The sequence below is a fragment of the Ruditapes philippinarum genome, unplaced genomic scaffold (genome assembly GCF_026571515.1).
Source record: "Ruditapes philippinarum isolate M1 unplaced genomic scaffold, ASM2657151v2 ctg3290_1_1_1_1, whole genome shotgun sequence".
NCBI lineage: Eukaryota > Metazoa > Mollusca > Bivalvia > Venerida > Veneridae > Ruditapes > Ruditapes philippinarum.
The window spans coordinates 26,833-50,631 of NW_026865848.1; the positions used below are offsets into that span (position 1 = coordinate 26,833).

At 32.4% G+C, this 23,799-nt stretch overlaps 1 pseudogene; it reads right to left on the reverse strand.

Moving 5' to 3' along the window:
- Positions 1–23,446, reverse strand: part of LOC132730545 (heat shock protein 75 kDa, mitochondrial-like) — a 48,626-nt pseudogene extending 25,180 nt beyond the window's left edge.
- Positions 23,447–23,799: the final 353 nt, after the last annotated feature.

Genomic DNA, 23,799 nt, shown 5'->3' on the forward strand with positions numbered 1-23,799 from the left:
GTTTCCAGCACAATTATGGTTATTGTCCATGATTATTTTTCAAATTGTGAAATGCTGAAATTTTACTGCAAAAATGATTCAAATGAGACAAAAATATTGATTTTTGTGCGATTTTCCAGACAACATTTTATTTTTTCTACTTTATTTCTTTGAAGATTCAACAACCCTGGATAGTAGATCAATATATCAGACTTACAGGCTTGTTATTGCTTAAATGTCGGTCAAGGTTGCCCAAAAGCAAAAATATCTCAAAATCAAAGGACGTCACATTTATAGGACTACCCTTGAATGAGCTTGATAGTTGAACATGCTTTGAAGAAATGCCTGTTCTGCTAGTCAATAGTTCTAACCCTTTTTGAGACACATGTGGCTAATCTATTTCACAGCATTGTAGTTACTATACAGTACAGCTTACAGTAAAAAACAATAATGTGATTGGAAAATAAAAGTTATTCAAAATATAATTTTGTTGTGTCTTAAATGATTCTTAAAAGATAGTGATTGGCCATCTTAAACGATATTAAAATGGTTACAATGAACATACGCCATAAAATTGTAAAGGATTAGGCTCAGTCGATCTTTTATTTAACATGTTAACAATTTATTGGTACGAAAATTACAGTGAACGAAAACTTGATACATAGACGTGAATCTGCAAGCTTAATTTCTTTATCATAAGTAAAAACCATCCTAAAAACTATAACACAATATCTGTGTTTATATATTCGTAGGTGAAATTTTTCTATAAGTAGATCTAAGACAAAGAAAAATTTAAATGCAAACAAAAACGATGATCACCTCACCTGTCAATCAGATAACAACTTCACGGTCGCTTTTGGTTTTAATTACACTTTTTAGAACTTTTCAGCGCTTTGAATCACTACCGGAGTATATCCTTGATTGAATTAAATCACAGTTTCTTTCCACTTTTCGCTTTTTCCTTTTCCAATCTCAAAATTTATTTCTCGTATAAGTGACACACCTTTCGTATTGTCCGCCATTATTTTGGTTTGGTAAATCATATCACGTGACTCAGATCCGAACATTTACGGAAATAATCGAAGGGCTTCCCGCCAAAATATAAATCTTATTTGACTAACCCAGTCAAATAAGAAAATGCATTTTTTAGAATGGTCAGAAATGTTACGGAAAGCGTTTCTAAGTTGGAAAACTTTGTCAATACTAGTTAAATAATGCATTTGATAACAATAAGGCGTTAATTTGACAATCTGTTTTGATGAATTTGACCAGGAATATAACTTTAATAAATATTAAGGGTTTAAACTTTAAGTTTATTTTAAAGTTTAATTATATCAAACATGCTTTGTTTTGTTGACATTTCATTCTTATCATGCACTAGTTTAATGTTGATCATAATTGTACTGAGTAACTTTGAAGAACTTAATGATCAGTAATTAACTTAGCATGGCCTAAGACTCTTTATATACAACAAAGAATGTTTCTACTTTCACTTACACTGAACTTTAAACTTAGTGAGATAAATATTGTTAATTTAGCATTTGCATGATTCATATATGTTTGTAAATATGTTTAGTTGATATATGTCACTTAAGTTTTATTGTTACAAATATTTTGCAAAACTTTATTATTTTTATAATCATGGTCAATAGATACTGTTGCAGAATTTTCCATGAATCATAATCTATTTTTAGGATAGTTATGTAAAGCCCTTATGAGCTCTGATTGGCTAAAATTCCTTGACCAATCAGAGCAGTTCTGCATTTTACTGGTTCCACACAAAGTTATGTTTCCCAGTAGTGTGCATAAATACAGGCACTTTACACAATTTTGTCATTCTGCTGCTAATTTTTGGAAAAGTAACATTTCTAAATCTCTCTAAGGTTAATTAATTAATTAATTTATCTATTTATTTTAGGCAATTTGGCATTTAAATAAACCTTAGAGATTATATAAAAATCACTGAAACATTTTTGATCAATTTGTAAGTTATTTTAGTAATTATTTTTTACAGAATTAATTAAGATTAATTTATATCTTATCATTGTTTTAAATGGCAGCCATCTTAAATTATTAGATCTTCATTTTTGTTGACATAAGATTAAAACAGGGCTTGCTGCTATTCAGATTTATTAATTTAATAGCACAGAATCATTAAGGTTATTTTTCATATTTTCATTTTTAACAACTTTTAACTGGTTTAAATCTTTTACTCTGCTAGTTAATTCTGGTAATCACATTTTTGGTTTAAATATTAATAGTTTATATTACAGTACCTATTGTCAACTTGTTTAGTTTTAAGTAACTTTTAGTTTAGTGTAAATAAAAACTTAGTTCATTAAAAATTTGGTTGATTTAAATTTATTCCAACATATTTTTATTATTTCCCTTTGCCTTCAAAGGGTGGTGTCATCCTGACGATTAGATTTTTCCACATTAAGGAGTACTCCTGAGCAAACTAAGAACATTAAAAATAAATATAAGGTAAAAGGTAACTAAATTCTATTTATAGAAAACAAAGGCTTAATAATTTTCAACACCACAACAATGGTGCCAAGTGGGATCAATGCCTGCTTCTAGAGATACCATCCTATCAATAAGGAAGTAAATCATAAAACAAAACGATAGAAACAGTGATACAGTGTTTGAGACAAACTTTTGATTAACTGTAAAGAATAGTGTTTCGAACATCGAAAGCTTTAAATATATACATTGATAGGTTTCTAATTTCTATTTCATTTTCTAAATTCACCAATGTAACAAATTTAGGTATATTTGGTCTTTTCCAAGTGTTTTTTTATATATATTTGTTTGTGTAATTCATTATATAGAGAACATTCTAAAATAAAGTGAAATTCATTTTCCAAAAAAAACAATTTTTACTTTTTGTATCATCAAAAGGTATAGCACTAGGTTTATTCCACCTGCCAGTTTCAATCTCGAGTCTATTAGAAGATACTCTAAGCCAGGAAAGAGCATTTCTAAATTTTTCAATATTAATACAGTTTAAATACTTTTGAAATTTAAAATCTGCAAATATTACATATGTACGAGCTCTAGTTGAGTTATTTATTTCTGAAAACCAATTTTTGATAAAAACATCATTTACTCTTTGTTTTACTAAACTAATTAATACATTGCCTACGCCTTGATATAACCATACATCATTAAAACCAAGCGACTGTAATAAATCTCTAACAAATCTTACCCATGTTTTTTTGTTAGGTCTTACCTGTAAATCTCTGTACAATAAATCATAAACTATTTTAACATATTTTATATCTTCAAACTGTATAATTTTAAGCCAGTATTTTATTAAACTTACAATTCTTCTGCATTTCAAATTTGCTCTACCTAGTTCTCCATAAATAAAATTGTTTTGAGTATGTAGTCTAACATTTGAGGCCTAACATTTTTTTACAAACATTTAAGTGCACTTTTTCTAATTTACAACAATCATATATACCGCTTACCTCTGAAGCATAGTTCAAAATTGGTGAGATCAATTTATCAACAAGAGCTGTCACAGGAGACAGCCAAGCTCGACTAATAAAATACTGGACGCAGTAAGGAGGACAAAACTATGAAAGAACAAGGAACATCGCAATGCGATGCAACCAGGTTTTCAGCAAAATATTTCACAGAAGCTTTGTCATGAAGGGGCATTTGTTTTTAATTGAATTTTTAGGAGGAATTATGGCTTTTTTAATATTCCTCAAACAAAAATGATTGAGAAATTTTATTTTGTCTATTCGCCTTTTTTCCCCAAATGTTTTAGAAAGGTAAACAGTACTTTATTTTTGCTTAATTTTTGAAGTTGCGCACTGTAGAAATTGTTCACTATATATTCTGTATAAGGAAAAAATATACAAAGGGCCATAATTCGGTCAAATATTATCCAATCACAAAACCCCGACAATATGTGCCAGGCACTTGATAACAAAGCTTCTAAGAAAGTTTGGTCAAAATCCGTTGAGAAATGTAGGAGGAGTTGCGCACAGAAGAAATTGTTCACTATATATTCTGTATAAGGAAAAAATATACAAAGGGCCATAATTCGGTCAAATATTATCCAATCACAAAACCCCGACAATATGTGCCAGGCACTTGATAACAAAGCTTCTAAGAAAGTTTGGTCAAAATCCGTTGAGAAATGTAGGAGGAGTTGCGCACAGAAGAAATTGTTCACTATATATTCTATATAAGGAAAAAAAACAAAGGGCCATAATTAGGTCAAATATATACCAATTGCAAAACCCTGGCAATATGTGTCAGGGCACTAGATGACAAAGCTTCTGAGAAAGTTTGGTCAAAATCCGTTGAGAAATGTAGGAGGAGTTGCGCACAGAAGAAATTGTTCACTATATATTCTGTATAAGGAAAAAAACAAAGGGCCATAATTAGGTCAAATATACACCAATTGCAAAACCCTGGCAATATGTGCCAGGGCACTTGATGACAAAGCTTCTGTGAAAGTTTGGTCAAAATCTGTTGAGAAATGTAGGAGGAGTTGCGCACAGAAAGAATTGTTCATTATATATTCTATATAAGGAAAAAAATCAAAGGGCCATAACTAGGTCAAATATATCCAATTGCAAAACCCCGACAATATGCGCCAGGGCCCTTGATGACAAAGCTTCTGTGAAAGTTTGGTCAAAATCCGTTGTAGAAATGTAGGAGTTGAGCACAGAAGAAATTGTTTACGCCTGCACCCCGACATACCTCCATCTAATAACCAGTGTGGAGTTGAGCACAGAAGAAATTGTTTATGCCCGTCCGCCCATCCGCCGACATACCTCAATCTAATAACCAGTTTTTTCCTTTGGAAAACCTGGTTAAAAATCAATTATGTATAATTATGTATAAAGTTATAGTAAAAAAATAACATTTGTTAACATAAATTCCAAGATCAAGGGGAATAATTCTAGAAATAGTCACGCTAGAGTTATGAACCTTGTCACACAACATGTATGTAATGATAAGAAGTATATATTTGAAGTTTGAAGTAGGTACCTTAAAAAGTAACAAAGTTATAATATTTCTTAAAGAAAATCCTAAGTCTAAAGAGAGATAAATCTGTAAAAATTACTTCAAGAGTTATGAACATTGTCACATAAAATATAATTGATTGTAAGGAACAAGTATTTGAAGTTTGAGGTAGATACCTGTGAAACTAAAAAAGTTCTAGTAAAAAATAACATTTTTCTAGTAAAAAAATCTATGTTGATGGGGAGATAATTCTTGCAATATTGGTGCTAGAGTTATGAACCTTGTCACATAAGATGTGGAAGATGATAAGGTACATTTATTTGAAGTATGAAGTTGATCCCTTTAGAAATAAATAAGTTACAGTAAAAAATAATATTTTTTAAAGAAAATTCTAAGTTCAAGGGGAGATAAATCTGAAAATATTGGTGCTAAAGTTATGAACCTTGTCAAATAAGATGGGGATGATGATAAGGTACATATATTTAAAGTATGAGGTTGATCCCTTAAGAAATAAAGAAGTAACAGTAAAAAATACTATTTTTTAAAGAAAATTCTAAGTTCAAGGGGAGATAATTCTGAAAATATTGGTGCTAAAGTTATGAACCTTGTCACATAAGATGGGGATGATGATAAGGTACATATATTTGAAGTTTGAAGTTGATACCTTAAGAAATGACAAAGTTATAGTGAAAAATATTTTACTGCACCAAAACTTTAATCTGAAATCTGGACGCGGACGCGGACGCCGGGGCGAGTAGGACAGCTCTCCATATACTTCGTATAGTCGAGCTAAAAAAGTCTAGTTTATGTTTCACAGTTATATATAGGAATTTAATCAAATCTAACTGTAATTTATATAATGGCTTCAAAGCCTGACCAGATAGTGTTTCAAAAGAAGTATTAAAAGATCCACCAGTTGTAAAGACTACTCCTAAATAAGTAAATTTTTCTAAATTTTTTCTAAATTTTCTCCTTTATATACGAATGAAATGTTATGTCTTAGTCTGCCTTTTCTGAAAATCATTATTTTAGTTTTCTATATATTAACAGTTAATCTCCACTTATCACAATAATTCTCCAATAACAATAAACTTTTATGTAAGCCTTATTCTGTTTCAGATAGAATAACGATATCATCTGCATATAAAGTAAAAACAATTTTAAGAAACCTAAATTAACTCCTTCAAATTCATTCATAATAAAATATTCTTCTATGTCATTAAGATACATGGCGAACAAAAAAGGTGATAAAGACTCTCCTTGTGAGGCGCCTAACACACATGAAAATTCTTCACTCAAAACAGTTTGATATTTTATTCTGGACCTTACACTTTCATACATTGATTTAATAACATCTAACATTTTACCCTTTACACCATATTTAATTACTTTAAACCATATAATATCTCTAACTAAATAGTCAAAAGCCTTAGTAAAATCAACAAACGCAGCATATAGTTTCTTATTGTTATTCAACAGATACGTAATAAGGCCATGCAAAACAAAAGTGTAATCCATGGTTCCAATTTGTTGTCTAAAACCGGACTGAGCTTCAATGTAAACATGATATTTTTCTGCCCAAGTATTTAATATATCATTTAAAATTTTTGTAAATAAATTACCAAAAGAACTTAATAAAGTTATTCCTCTATAGTTATATATATATATGGTCATTTAATGCACAAATCTGTGAAAATTCATTAATTTAACCTTCAAGGTCAAGGTCATTAGAGAAGAGCCAAAGTCAATTTGAGTTTGATAAACATGAAGGTCTTGTCCTTAAGAATGTTCTGTTATAATATGAAGTTGATCCATTCAATAATAGCAAAGTTACAGCCAGTTACAACCAAAGAAATGAAAATTTCAATAATTTGACCTTAAAAGTCAAGGTCATTTATAAGTGAAGGTCAAGGTCTGTCTGGTTCTTTTTAAGGGTTATCCTTGAAGATTATTATGTTCAAGTTTGAAGACAATCCAATTAAAAATAACAAAGTTACAGTCATTAATAGCCAAAAAAATGAAACTTTCAATAATTTGACCTTCAAAGTAAAGGTCATTTATGAGTGAAGGTCAAGGTCTGTCTGGTTATTTTGAAGGGCTATCCTTGAAGATTATTATGTTCAAGTTTGAAGACAATCCCTTAAAAAATAAAGTTACAGCCATAATAGCTAAAAAAATTACAATTTCAACAATTTGACCTTCAAAGTCAAGGTCATTTATGGATGAAGGTCAAGGTTAGTGTGGTATTCTCAAAGGTCTTGTCCCAAGGGTTGTTGTGGCCAAGTATGAAGACAATAACCGAGAAATGAAAAAGTTATGATCCAGGTACAAGTTTGTGGACGGCAACGCTGCCAGGACTATAACAATACCTCTACTTTTTTTTTTCAAAAAAAGTTGAACTAAAAATGTATAGCAGAATACAACTGCTGTTAATTTTTGGGAAAAGTTGAGGAATTATTTTCTTATGTAAATAAAATATGTAAGTTAACTGTACTTGATCAATCCACTGTCTTGTAACAACTCTCTGCTTAAATTGAGTGGAATGTCTTCACTGTCAACAACTCCTGTAGGTAGAAAGCAATTAACAAAATATTAATAATAAATCAAAACAAATCATTTGATGTCAAAAGTCTGAACAGAGACATAGACAACAGAGATAGGCAACTTCCTATCCAGTTAAAATATCATGCATGCCGTGCCTGCTAAACTTAAAACTTGTAGCAAGTAAAACTTATTAACCAGGTATCAAAATCAGTAAAATAATACATTTTCTGAAAGCTTATGCATTTGTCTATGGCTGCAGGTAAAAATATTTACAGTTTCCATTTAAATAAATGATACATCATTTTTTAAAGAGAACTACTTAATAATTTTTGTTACAAAACTATTCATATGACGAAAAAGCAGGCTCAGTGGGTATGTTCTGCTATGTTTTTCTGAGTGAAAGGTATGGAAAGTTACCAATATTTTAACATGCAGCAATAGATTAAAGATTTACCTTTCAAATGGTATAGAATATAAAAGGATCAAAAGTACATTCATTAAGTTTTATTTATAACATTATTTTCCAGTGTAAGTTCTAAAGTGTACATATGAAAAAGATATACCTTTCATAAATCTGAGCCATTTTGGAAGTATTGTGTTGGACTTGGACATGATCATAACTTTCCTACTGTACAGCTGTAGACTAACTTCTGTCTCACGACTCATGTCAAACAATGCTGAAATTATACATCTTAGACTCACGACTCATGTCAAACAACGCTGAAATTATACATCTTACACTTACGACTCATGTCAAACAATGCTGAAATGATATATCTTACACTCACGATTCATGTCAAACAATACTGAAATTATACATCTTACACTTACACTCACGACTCATGTCGAACAATGCTGAAATTATACATCTTACACTTACACTCACGACTCATGTCAAACAATGCTGAAATTATACATCTTACACTCACGACTCATGTCAAACAATACTGAAATGATATATCTTACACTCACGATTCATGTCAAACAATACTGAAATTATACATCTGACACTCACGACTCATGTCAAACAATACTGAAATTATACATCTTACACTTACACTCACGACTCATGTCAAACAATGCTGAAAATATACATCTTACACTCACGACTCATGTCAAACAATGCTGAAAATATATACATCTTACACTCACGACTCATGTCAAACAATGCTGAAATTATACATCTTACACTCACGACTCATGTCAAACAATGCTGAAATTATACATCTTACACTCACGACTCATGTCAAACAATACTGAAATTCTATATCTTACACTCACGACTCATGTCAAACAATGCTGAAATTATACATCTTACACTCACGACTCATGTCAAACAATGTTGAAATGATATATCTTACACTCATGACTCATGTCAAACAATGTTGAAATGATATATCTTACACTCACGACTCATGTCAAACAATACTGAAATTATAATACATCTGACACTCACGACTCATGTCAAACAATGCTGAGATTATACATCTACACTCACGACTCATGTCAAACAATGTTGAAATGATATATCTTACACTCACGACTCATGTCAAACAATGCTGACATTATACATCTGACACTCATGACTCATGTCAAACAATGCTGAAATTATACATCTACACTCATGACTCATGTCAAACAATGTTGAAATGATATATCTTACACTCACGACTCATGTCAAACAATGATGAAATTATACATCTGACACTCACGACTCATGTCAAACAATGCTGAAATTATACATCTTACACTCACGACTCATGTCAAACAATGCTGAAATAATCAGGGGTTTCTTTATTGAGTGGTAACAAAACAAGGAAAATTGAAAGCTTTGATGATTTTAACGATATTTTCCAATTGAAATTAAGCTTAGCAGTTTTGTCGATTGTAAATTCTGCTTACTTTCAATTGAATTCCTTTAAAGAGTCAGTCTGCACAAAAAAAAATTATTTTCATATTCATTCGGACTTTTTCCATTACAATGCCATTTAGCTCGAACCAATTTTAACTAGCCTGAAAATCTCTAATAAAAATTGTTCACAAAACATTGCTAGCCCTGGTGACTATTTTCCTACCTTTTATGCTAGCCCCAATGGGATTTTACTGGACTTGGTCTCAGGCTTTGCTTATTTTTTTGCAGACTTATAACAGGTGTTTTAACACTATACTGATGATATTTCATTATCATTCTGATATTAAGCTATTTAATAGTAATAAAGAAACGAAAACAAAGAGAATTTTCTTTTAAAAATCAAGAGAAAATGTTCAATTTTGATTTTTTCCCCTCTAAATGCTCTAGATAATACTTCATTTTCATTCAGATTATTTTACAAATCAGTTTATCATATGGTTACACCATGCCTCCAAAAAATGTCGAATGATGACAACATTACTTTAAAAGACAATAGACAAGAGCTGTCCGTAAGACAGCGCGCTCGACTTTTTTATTGCTTGCCAATAAAAAAAGTTTTTGCAGTAAAAGGCAATACAAGAATCTCTGTATTTTTAAAGTGAACAATGGCCATGAGCATTAAGATATTTAGTGAAGAATTATTTTACTGAATTGTGTGATACCCTTGAACACTGCAGCAATGTTTATATGACATAATTTATGGTAAAGTGAACAAGTGGATAGGAATGAATTTTTTTAGATTTTTTAAGTTTTTTAGTGCTTGCCTATAATACAAAACATTGACAGTTAAGGGCCATAATTCAAATAAAATCTTTGACAGAATTACCTTCTCCTGGACATGTTTGGGAATCATGATTGTAAACAAGTATTCCAACTTTCAAATTAATATCTCAAACAGTTCAGTCAAAAAGTGGACTGGTACTAAAAACTTAACCAAGATTCTAAGTCGATAAAAGGCCTTAATTTTTAAAACAAATCCTTGACAGAGTTACCTTCTCTTGCGTACAGATGGGGGTAATGATGTGAAATAGCATTAAAAGTTTCAAAGCAATATCTCAAAGGGTTAAGGCAATAAGTGGATTTTACCCATATTCAATGTATTTTCTAAGTCAAAAAGGGGCATAATTCTGTCAAAAACCTTGACAGAGTTATGTCCTCTTGTCTGTTGATGAAGGTCGTGATGGTAAACAAGTATGGTCAGTTTCAAAGCAATACCTCCAATGGTTTTGAAATAAAGTGAGGTGGTACAAAAAACTTAACCAAGCTCAATACACTTTCTAAGTCAAAAAAGGGCCATAATTCTGTCAAAAACCTTGACAGAGTTATGTACTCTTGTCTGTAGATGGAGGTTATGATGGTGAACAAGTATGGTAAGTTTCAAAGCCATACTTGTAATACTTCTGAAATAAAGTGGGGTGGTACGAAAAACTTAACCAAGGTGTGACGCCGACGCCGACGCCGGGGCGAGTAGGATAGCTCCCCTTTTCATAGAAAAGTCGAGCTAAAAATTAAGACCATTTATCTTCAGCACCAGGAGTGGTCTTATAAGTGGGGTTCTACTGTAACTGTATAATTAAGATAAAACAGTATTGAAAAATCAAACAATAAAATTAAAACTTTTTATTATCAAAATTTAAGAATTTCAAGGGTGTTCAAGTTATGAAGGACAAAATTTATTAAACAATATTTCCATAACCTTTATAAACAAGTTATCTTTATATATGTTGACATCCCTTAAATTTAAAATCGACCGACCAAAATTCAAAGCAAGACATATTCATAACACAATTTCTAATTTATCACATTATACTCACATGGTTTGTATTTAGGTACGTAGAAAATGGCTCTTATATTGAGCGGGGCATCAGTTTTGTAATGTAGACTGTATCTAGGTATGTCATATGTGTTGGCAATCAGTCTGTATAACACTTCATGCATCTTAAGTTACGTCCCTTGGTTCCAGCGGCCATAGAGCCTATACAGTGGGGAAAATATCATCATTTACTTTTATTATTTTTATGTTTGTTTAGTGTAAAATCAAACATATATGATAAAGATCAAATGGCAACTTTCCTGCTGTACTTTCTTTACTTTTTTATTTTTGTTTTGTTTTTAGGTCATATGACAACTTTCCAGCTTTACTAGTAGAACACCTCCTCAGGTGTCCCACAGTGTATTATTTCAGGCTCAAGTAGCACCCCTGAGGTTTTGTCATCTAGCTGAATAGCTGATTAGCTTCCTAACATGAAAGAATCCAAGGTCCCTAACGGGATTCTAACTCGCTTACCAAAAAGGACATTTTTTTTTTCACCAAGAATAATGCTAATGCACCTTTTTTTGCATTATTATCTGCAGAAGTCCTCAGATTATTCAATCCACCACTCTGCTGCTTTGACTTTAAATGGGTCTTTTTGCTTCTACTGATGTTGATGTTACACTCTATTATTTTTAATAAAACGTTCCCTTAATTGACAAAAGAATTCAAATTACCTGTACAACATTAACTTTCTTGCCATTAAGGTAGATATCAACTCCAACAAAGTTACTGTATTTTGTTATTACATCTGTAAAACAGAAGAAAAAGGCTTCATTAGTACATATAAGAAACAAGAGCTGTAAAAGGGACAGTGTGCTTGACTGAACTATAAGTATTTTACCTTTGTCACCAGTATATAGCCAGACCAGACTGCACATGCATATACAGTCACACCTGTGTTAAACACCACCTTTAAATAGAGATCACCCTGTAAATAGAGACCACTTAACAACAATCCTTCGTTTATTAAATAAAACAAAATGACATCAAAATAATGTCCACTTGTCTATAAAAGCTATGTTTGGTCTCTCCCTTGCATGACCTTTGCTCACAGGTTTGACTATAGTCTGACCAGGCTCTATACTGCTGGTGGATCAATTTTTGTATCTTAATATTAAAACTTATAAAAGTATTTAAGATTAAGGGGGGAAATTCTTGTTCTCAAAACCTTAAACTAAAATTAGTTAATAATTATGTTAAAGTTTTGAAAATGTTTAAATCAGTATGTGACTTGTAGGCCCCATGTGGCCGTGTGTTGTAAATAACAATTATATTCTCACTATGTTATGTACATAACACAATGTCACTAAAATATAATTTATTTATCTTATGTTAGGAGAACAGTAATGAAATGAAATAAATCTAACACAAATATACCATTCCTTTCTACCTAGCTATGTGACACAGCAAATGGGACAGTTGCTGTAATTCCATGTGCTACGTGAAAATGTCGATATCATCAAAAGATATCCAGTATTCTGATTTTCACTCAGATATTTTATATGATTATTGCTTGAATCATGTGTTTTGTTCTGTTGTGTGATTATCATAATTTGTCTCTTTTGTCATGTGATCAGCATTATGTGTTTAAATGTGTTTGTTCTGTCATGTGATTATCACACAGATGTGTTTACATCTTGACACAGTCTTTGTTCTGTTAAGTAATCATCACAATGTGTTTAAACTAAGTGTCTGTTCTGCTATGTGATCTGAATAATGTGTTAAACTTACATGGTTGTTCTGGAGTGTGATCAGCACAGTTTGTTTACACTTTGTGTTTGTTGAATTATAAGTGACAAAATCATCTGTACAAGTCAGTATCATTCAATACTTTACTTGTTAAAAGATAACATCATCATGTAGCACCCAAACATATAACTATATGACAAATTCACCTTTGATGTAGCTCTCCACACAGAACTCATGACTTTCTGGCTTGAGATGAATTACAATCTTGGTTCCCCTCTGTACACCCTCTGCTTCTGCTAGTTCAAAGGTACCAGTACTGAAAACAGGGAAAACAGGGAAACAGTCCCATAATGATTTATTTAGCCAAACATGATTTGAGCACCAGTGACATTAACCTTCAATCCAGTTACCCACCCCCCAAAACTCCACCCAAAGTTAGGGGACCACCCTAGGTTAACAACCTAACAAATGCAAAACACATTAGTCAATAAAATATTATAGTGCTGCATGAACAAATGTGTAAAACTCTATTTTTAACACCTCTTTAACACTGCGCTTCTTCTCATTGTATTTTTACAGTGTAAAGTTTCCATGAAATATCATTGATAGTTTTAAAGTTATGCACCGGGAAAGCATTTAAACATTTTTCTAGAATCATTAAGGGAGAGAAGAATAGATCCAATAGACAATTCTTTTGTAGAAGCCTACCCACGACAGACAATTTCTTCTCTATACATTAGGTTAGCATCTTAATTAAGACCATACAAATTAAAATTTGGTAAAAGTCTACAAAATTGTTTTGAAAATGATGTTTGAAATAGATGTTTTGGCCAATACACAAAAGATATGCATTATGCATTCAAAAAGCAAAATTTGATCAATTTGAACTCAGGTGAGCTAAAAAGAAATATTACATTGTATTAGTTTTATGAGTGTTCCTCCAATTCGTTTTTGTAAAACCAAATAATGGAATATATTTAAGGAGTTAACTCACCCATCAGAGGACCATTTGTAAGCCTGGGACCCTGGTATGCATGATTTACTGTAAACATCAACCTTATTTCCTACCATGAATGACGAGTAAAAACCCACACCAAACTGGCCAATAATATTCTTGCTAGCATCAGAACTGTCCTTCATTGAGTCTAAGAAGGCCTGGAAAAAACAAAATTGAGTAAAGTCAAGAAAAGAACATGATTGAGTAAAGCCTGCAAAAGAAAATGATTGAGTAAAGCCAGGACAAGAATATGATTTAGTAAAGCCTGCAAAAGAACATGCTTGAATAAAACCTGTAAAAGAAAATGATTGAGGAAAGTCAGGAAGAGAACATGATTGAGTTAAGTCAGGAAAAGAACATGATTGAGTAAATACAGGAAAAGAACATGATTGAGTAAAGCCAGGAAAAGACCATGATTAAATGAAGCAATGAAAAGAACATGATTGAGCAAGGTCAAGAAAAGAACATAATTGAATAAAGCCATGAAAAGAACATGATTGAGTAAAGCCAGGAATAGAACACAATTATTCTCCAAATAAACATGAAACAAATTTCATCCATTTAAATAAATATTGGTTTCATTGCCTCCCCTGTTAGATATGCCATGTTTGTTAACAATTACCTCCCTTGATCAGATATACAGAAATTGCTGCACCATACCATCCCTCAATATACATGTATGTTACTCAAAATACCATGGTTTGAACAATGGCACAATAATTATTATTACCTGATACCTTATATAAATGTCATTTGGTATTTTTTACTGTTTTCTGAAAATCTTAAAACGTCCATGTTCGCGAACTGTTGACCGGTCAATAGTTTTGACTGTTTCCCTCGCGTGCTCTGACGTCATGTAGAAGATTCCCCCTTGGAGCGTCATAAACCAGACGTGACGTTACAGAGTTAAAAGATTGTTAAATTCGTAAAGTTTAATTATTAACATATTTAAAGAACTATTTTCTTGTTCCTTTTTTCTTCTGCAAGTACTGTTAAAACAGTAATTGATCAGGTAATAAAACAGTTATTTCATACGTGATTTGGGAACAGCCAACCAGTTGTCCCTCTGTGTCGGGGAAAGTGTTTTCAACTGTTGCCCTAGGCCTACGGCCTTGGGCAACAGTTAAAAGCACTTTCCCCTCCACCTCGGGCCAATTGATTGACTGTTCCCAAATCACATATGAAATAACTGTATACTGTAAACCTTTCAATAGAATATCATTTACATGTTAAACATTACTCCTTAGAGCTATTCTTACACACCGTTGTACTCGGCAATTCTACACAATATGGTATTTCTAAGCAACATACCTTAGATCCAGAATGAGCAATTGTTCCCAGATTTTTTACCATTTCTTCTCTTGTCATACCAATACCAGTATCCTGAAACATCAAAGTTTAACATTCATTAATTTGTCCCAGTAACAAATGTTTCACAAGTGATCCCTTAACCTTCCATTATACAACTTCTAACATTCATAAATATTTCCCAGTAACAAATGTTTCACAAGTGATCCCTTAACCATCAATTACACAATTTCTGACATTCATCAGCATTTCCCAGTAACACATCTTTTAAAATTAATTCTCAAAAATAAATTACAAAATGGCAAATTTAAGCCTAGCAGCTATCATTCAGTCCAAAGCATATTGACAATAATATCAACAGTGTCTATTCTAGGAGGGGGGTGTGGGGATTCACCCCTATTTTTGAGAAGTCCCCCCTATTTTTTCAGAGGCAGGGGAAAATTTTACATAGAGAAAAAGGGAAAAAATCAACAAATATAATAAATATCACTTTTCAAAAACAATCCCCCAATTTTTCAAATTCTAGAATAGACACTGATATCAATATGGAATTATATCAATATGACAAATATGGACAATAATAAATTTGTTCATCCATGTTTCACCTTTATACATGTTTTCAGGATTTCATTAAATTGCAATATACTCCTAATAAAACATTATCTGTATTGTTAATAAATGCCCTCTGTATTTTTTTCTGTCTTAAAATGTGTAAATAAACACAACAGTACAAACAGTAATAATCTTTTAACTGATCAATTAGCAAGATATACCAGAGTACCTGCTTCTGTTTATGCTTTTGGTTAATCCAAGTTTCATGTTAATAACTTTTAAAAGATTTGAATAAAGGGCTACACTTTAGTTTTCACAAGACAAGATGAGCAATCATAATATCTTGATTTATTCTCCAAAACAGACAAGCTCAAAATTTCGTGGTTTTGTCACAAAGAATATTTTCATGGGTTATTCAATTTCTGGACTGCTTTACTTTATTCTTGCAAAAGGTAAAATGTAAATAATGAAATAATGAAATTTCTTTGGATCTTAAATTCGTGGATTGACCTTTCCACGAAAACCACAAGAGATTGTTCCTCACCAATAACAATGATGGTGCGGTATCTATACTGATGACACAGGCTAAATTAATCACTTCTGGTTCCCATAGGTTAAGGGGTTAGTCAATATTCTCGTATTGCATTGACTATATGCTCTACCAACACTAAAAAATATCTAATGTTCATAACTTTTGATAAATGATAAACCTGAATAGTGATTGTTTTCTTTGTCTCATCACCAGCAATATCAATTTCCAAGGGGAGGTCACTGTCTTCTATGTCACCATCAGCCATTTGCTTGTAACGAAGTTTTTCAAGAGCATCACTAGAGTTGGATATCAACTCTCTAATAAACACCTGAAATTATCAATTATTACACATGATTTTCATTTCTATCTGAGGCAACAGATGTGCCAAAGAAAACAACCAATTTGGCCAAGGGTCAGGAGGGATATTTTAATCTACAGGCTGAAAATACAACTGATTTAAACAGCCTTTAAACCAATGACATGGATCCCCACTCTGTTAATAATGAAAACCCAGTTACACCTGCTGCAATTTATTTTCAACTGGCCATACTGGCAAAAAAAGAAATCAAAAAGATCTTACTATTCATATTTTTTTTATTTGAATATGAATTAATACAATGGTCATTTGGAGACTTGCCAACTTTCATTGTAGAAAGACCTCAAATTACCATTCCTTACATAATTAAAGGCACAAGCAGACACCAAAGTAGAATCAACAATCATCTATATAATTTAGCTGGAAAGCTTGGCCACATGGAGTATTAACAAGTAGTTCATGTTTATCTAATAATGATACAGTGTTTATGTACAATCATGCAATAATCTTTCTACCGTTTCAAAATACTGTACAATATGTATAATTTTCATATCTACAAATAAAAGATCAAATGGCAACTTTCTCAATGACTAGTGGATGAAACTAATGGGCACCTAAATTAAACCAACAACATCTCATAAGCTTCCTCAAACAATAAATTTTACAAACCTCCTTTTCACTGTACAGCGATCTTGCCACAATGTCTAACAGTTTTCTAGTCTCTGCCTGGAACTCAAGTTTGTCAGAGGGACCTAAATAAAGAAGTATAGATACATAAATAGCATGCCTAAAAAATAAATCAAAATTTTATCAATCAAAAAAGTCAGTGTTAAGAACTGTGTAGCAGATATTAAACAATACCCTCTATTTTGTCTGTAGTCTTTACGAATCAATAATTCAAATTCATTCATGCCAAACATGATGAATGGATTTACCCAGCTTGAAATTTGGAACAGTCCATTCAAAGTTTCAGGGATTTCAATATCAATATACAATTTAGGACCTTCATTTGCTGTCAGTGGAAAATTTACATACTCATGTATAGAATTTTTTAAATAAAATTTATTGTTATATATGGTAGTAATATACATGTATATAATAGCAGTATTCAGTGGCTTTTCTTACTTATTGGGAACAGGTCTTAGCCTCTTGGTATTGGGAAAAATTATCACTAAAATTGCTAATTTGGGAATTAAAGAAGATGGGGTAAGTTTGGATTTTTTATATTCCTCTGTTACACAAGGTGAAAAATCTCTGGTATTATATAACTGATAAGTTTCACAAACCTATGTCTGAGGAAACTCTTGTTCTTAGATTAATCTAATTTAGACAAATATTTCATGCATCACTGTGACCTTGACGTAATGACCTTAAAGTCTACAGGAATCTTCTACAGGCCATGTTCCTACAAAGTTTGAATACCTTAGGCTCATTACTTCTAAAGTAATTGATATGACAAGGAAGTTACATAGTCAAAAGTAATTTACGCAGTCAGTGTGACCTTGACTTTTGACCTTTGACCTGAAAATCACTTGAAGACATCTTCTGTCCTTATTCCTTCCGAATTGATTGACAGGACAATGATTTTTACATAAACCCACCTTGACTTACTGACCTGAATATCAATAGTGACTTAATTCAAAAGTGTTCCCTGGTTATTCTAAAATGGGGGGCATAAAAATTAAACTATCAACAGCATAAATTTAAGGCCTGGACTGACTGCACTTCGATTTAAACTGGTGGCAATAGGTTAACTAACAAAAAGTGACTGGCAGAGGATTCTGCAGTAGACAGAAATTTTAGCAGGGCTAATATTTCTTTTGGTCTTAAGAAAGTTCTAGAACAACAATTTACAACACTGCTTAAGGTTAGAGCCTGATGAGGTTTAAAAAAATTAGAACTGGCAAAAACCTTTAGATCTTTCTGTATTTTTGATGATTGTATGAAAATCATCGTCCACTGATTCTGTGTTTGCAGTTTCTTCTACAGTCCATAGAGCAGAACTGCTGTGAAATCCTTTAGTTTGTTGCCATCGAGAGCCACACTGGTATATGGGAATCTTTCTCAGGTTATCTGAAAAATATATGTTATAATTTGTAGTAAAGACAAGAGCGATCAGTGATCACATGTGTCGCCTCATGATGGCCAATTTCATGTTGGGACAAGTTTTGTGACAGACGGACAGACAGACGGACAGTGCACAACTAGACTTGGTACTGATCATTCCTGTAAAGTTTGGATGAAATTGCACCAGTAGTTTATGAGGAGTAGTCCGGACAAGCTTTTGTGTATCTGGCAACACACTGAAAAAAACACCTTTTTATCAAAGGGCCATAACTCGGCCAAAAATCATTCAACCGGAAAACCCGTGCAATTTGCGCAAGGACTTGAGCTATAGATCAATCCTGTAAAGTTTCATAGAAATTGCATAAGTGGTATAAGAGAAGTAGTCCGGACAAACTTTAAAAATAAAAATTATTAAAGGGCCATACATTGTAACTCTGACAAAAATCATAGAACCGGAAAATTCTGACAATATGCACAACTAGACTTGGTACTGATCATTCCTGTAAAGTTTGGATAAAATTGCACCAGTAGTTTATGAGGAGTAGTCCGGACAAGCTTTTGTGTATCTGGCAACACACAGATAAAACCACTTTTTTATCAAAGGGCCATAACTCGGCCAAAAATCGTTCAACCGGAAAACCCGTGCAATATGCACAAGGACTTGAGCTACAGATCAATCATGTAAAGTTTCATTGAAATTGCATTAGTGATATAAGAGAAGTAGTCCGGACAAACTTTAAAAATAAAAATTAATTAAGGGCCATAACTCTGACAAAAATCATTGAACCGGAAAATGCTGACAATATGCACAACTAGACTTGGTACTGATCATTCCTATAAAGTTTGGATGAAATTGCACCAGTACTTTAAGAGGAGTAGTCCACTACTCCGTAGAGGCGACACAAAAAGAAAGCAGACCTTGAATTCAAGTGAAGTGTCATCCTCTTAAATAAAAGTCAACATTACTTATCTTACATTTTAGTTTGTAAAAGAAAGACACAACTGCATCAGAAAAAAATCCTGCCTTGCCCGGGATTTGAACTTGTGACCACAAGTTTACAAACAAGGTAACAATATACAAGACCACTGCGCCATAAAGTTGTGTCAAATGATTGCACTATTAATTTAGTAATGAAAGTAATTGTGTGCACTCAATCTTAACACAAAACTGCTTCAAAAAGACAGGAAACTTATTTTCAAAAATCAATATTAAGTTGTTTCTTATATCATCAATTCTACACATCAGTGTTTATTCTACTTGTAGGATTTGAAAAACAGGGGGGGATTTTTATCGAAAAGTGAGAATTTATTACATTTGTTGATCTTTTTCCTTCTTTGTCTATGTAAAATTTCCCCCCTCCCTCTCAGAAAATAGGGGTGAATTCTCAAAAATATTGGTGAATCCCCGCATCGCCACACCTAGAATAGACACTGACAAATTGGTTCTTTTTACATCTGAATCAGAATTTAATATACTGATGACTAATACAAGAAAAATGATTGTAAGTTTAAAACAAAATGGTTGAATCAAATTTAAAAGACATGGGTCTGTAAATTTTTATACAGTGATCATTTTTTTTAAATATTAATTTTTGTTAAAAAGTTGCTGGCAGTTGACAAGGGCAATGGAAGGTATGGGGGAGCGACACGAAATACCCAAATATACCCAAATAATTTGCCCAAATATACCACATAAATAAATTTAAAGTACAATATGGCTAAACTAATTTCTGTATGACTAGCCTATCTAATGGCGTAAAATATGTGATTTCACTTGTGACAAGTAAAATGCAGAAACATGGCACCATTGCCTGAGGCTGAGATGTTTGTTTTTTTGACTCATAAATTAGTTTAGACAAATTTCTACTTAAAGTCTATATATGTGTAATATTTGGGCATATTTGGGTATTTCCTGCCGCCGGGTATGATTCAGAGTCAACTCGTCCCCTGGTCAACTCGTCCTCTGGTCAACTCGTCACCTTTTTGGTCAACTTGTCCCTTGGACAACTCGTCCCCTGGTCAACTCGTCCCCAACTCGTCCCCTATATTTTATTATTATTTGTATTTCATATTTTTCATCAATTATTATACTGTTAAAATAATAAATTATAAAATTACTAAATTGGACATATTTTGACGCTTTTTGTATGCGAATATTTGGAGTTTTTTATTTGTTGTTAATTAAATATATCATGACACATGCCTTTGGTTATTAAAGTAAACACATAGTAATTTGAAAATAGGATTAAAGACACATTTGCCTCTGTGGTTGGATACGTATTTATATATTTAAAGAACGTGTGTATTTAATTTGAAATTATACAAATCGCTTGAAAATAGTGCCAAAGGTTGTTATAAAATTTTATTTTCCAAATGTCGAATTTTGTTTTTGATGGTGTATGGTCAAATATATGAAAATGTTGAATTAAATACAATTAATACATTCAATATGTTGACTTGTATTATACAAGAAATTCTGGAACTCGGTTTTATACATGTTTTTAATTGACACGATCCTTCTATAATGAGATCAATACGCACCAACATAAAGTTTTTAGCACTTCCAATTTCTGTTAATCTGTCGTCAGTCTTTAATCCATTCAGGGAGGAGGTAAAAATCAAAGAGTTGGACCTAATTTTAGTTTTAATTATCATTAAAACTCCGATTAATTAAACATTAATTGAATGTTTGCAAACTTAACTGTCTTTGTAGTGTTACATCAAAGCTATGCACGTGCGCTTAGATAAAGATCATTAAAATTTAACGTAAAAAAGACGTTATTTTATTAATATTTCGATATCAATCAAATTCAATATTAATTTTACATAAAAAGTACTATTTAAAGACATTGATTTACAACATAATAGTAACGAATAGATCGAACGTAGGGGACGAGTTGACCATATTAGGGACGAGTTGACTCTTTGAGGACGAGTTGACCAAAAGTAGGGGACGAGTTGACCAAAAAGGTGAGGAGTTGACCAGAGGACGAGTTGACTAGGGGTCGAGTTGACCGGATTACCCGGGTATGGCACAATCGCATCCAAAATCGCATCAATATGACATAACATGATATCACATATCACAGGAGCCTGAAATTATATCAAAAACAAATACCGAAATTCTTTCCAAAACAAAAAAAAATAAGAACGATTTAAATAAAAATCCTATATTTATAATAGTATTTGTAATATGGGAGTTTTATTTAAATCGTTCTGTTTCGTTTTTGATAGAATTTCGGGATGTACAAAAACCAGTCAATGACGGTATGACGGAATTTAGCGCAGAACTGGCAATGGAACCGACGATTGGAGAAGAGCAGTGATAAATTCATTCAATTGGCGTAAAAGTTGGATAGTTGATAAGAGTAAGCAGTGTTTCTGATATATTTTAATGTGCTTTATTGATTAAAAGTGCTCGGAAGTAAATTCCATGCGTTTTTACAAATATTCCTTGCAAATGTAGCGGTGGGTGGGGAAATGTTGTTGCCTTCCTTGTGTTTTTTATAGTATACTGGCATGCGAGCAGTTCCCGTACAAAAATCGTAGTTATTTAAATATTACTATTTATTACGCTCACTCACCAAAAAAATAAATGTTACACATCAAAATTCGGCTCTTCACACAAATTATGGAAATTCCATTATGTTCTAAACATAGAATAACCCTTCCTTATGAGGCCTCATATGGGGCACCAAAATTATCCATTATTTTGTATGAAGAGAAGTAGTTCCCGTACATAAAATATAACCCATTATTATTGTACAATGCTGTTATATCGGACCTATTTTTTATTTATAATTGTTGTAGAGACCATTATCCCAGAGGTAAATAGATGTAATTAAGGAGTTAGAGCATAAACTAAACGCTGATATCTATTACCTGGTACCATTACCCCCAACGCATTCACATGCAATGGCATGCTTGTATGCATGAAATTTTACTCAGTAAAGCCCTAAAATTATTTAATATAGTAATATAGATCAAAATTCTGATAATTAAACAGATTTTCGTCGGACTGCCTACTTATCTGTATACAGGTGGTGCAAGTGGATAACCCTTTAAGAGGCCTCACATGTAAGTATGTGTGCGCATGCGCGCAAAGACGGAATCCCCCAAAGTTAACAAGGTCACGTTTTTGACAACACACAGGTGAAAGTGATTTAAAATGAATTTTTTTATACGTACTGTCGAGCTGACACTTAGATTTTGTCTCGTTTATGCATCTGCTTGATTTTATATCAATTTTTGAAGAATGCAAGAAAAAATCAAGCGTTTAGACGAAAAATACGGGTACTGCTTCTGTACGGGAACTGCTCGCATGCCAGTATATATGGGAAATTTTTTTAAATCGTTATTTTTTTTTTTTTTTATATAATTTCAGGCTCCTGTGCACATATATTACGCTATATATGTACCCATTCACTGCATACGAGACCATTTGATAATATATGGCATTCATACCATTACGATGGCGCAGCTGTCATGGTCATCTTACGATAAAACAGACCATAAACAGCTGATCAAGGTCATGTCCATTATCCGTTACAAAATTAGCCGATTTCCTCGTACACAACAACATTTGATAATTTCAGTTAACTTACCACGTGCAGCGTGAGTAAATATACATGTACTTTTTCTTGAAACGTCCCGCCAGTCAATACATTCTGACAACTTGTGATACCAAAATACTGTTTAATTACAGTAGGCCGTCTCACAATACACGTTCTCATAGAGGCTGACATTTTGTCGGAATAGGTTGAATACGACTAAAGGCCGTGACTTTTATTGTATAACACTGAACACCACTAAATATTTTCCTTCTATACATGAAACATATTTCCAATAACATTATAGAAAATATTGAGAAGAAAGCCGAAGGGAGTCACAAACATTTGTCTTTGAAAGATTGATTGTGGAGCACTACTATGTTCCTAAAAGAGTAAGTCTAAAACAACAAAAAACAATGACTTAACACTGTCCAGAGGTTTGTTGAAATTAATTTCTAAACATTTGAAATATCTATCTTCCATTAATGTCAAAGCCCTCACGGGAATGTAGACATGTCTGGTCAAAGCCGCAAGAAACTTAAAAACAC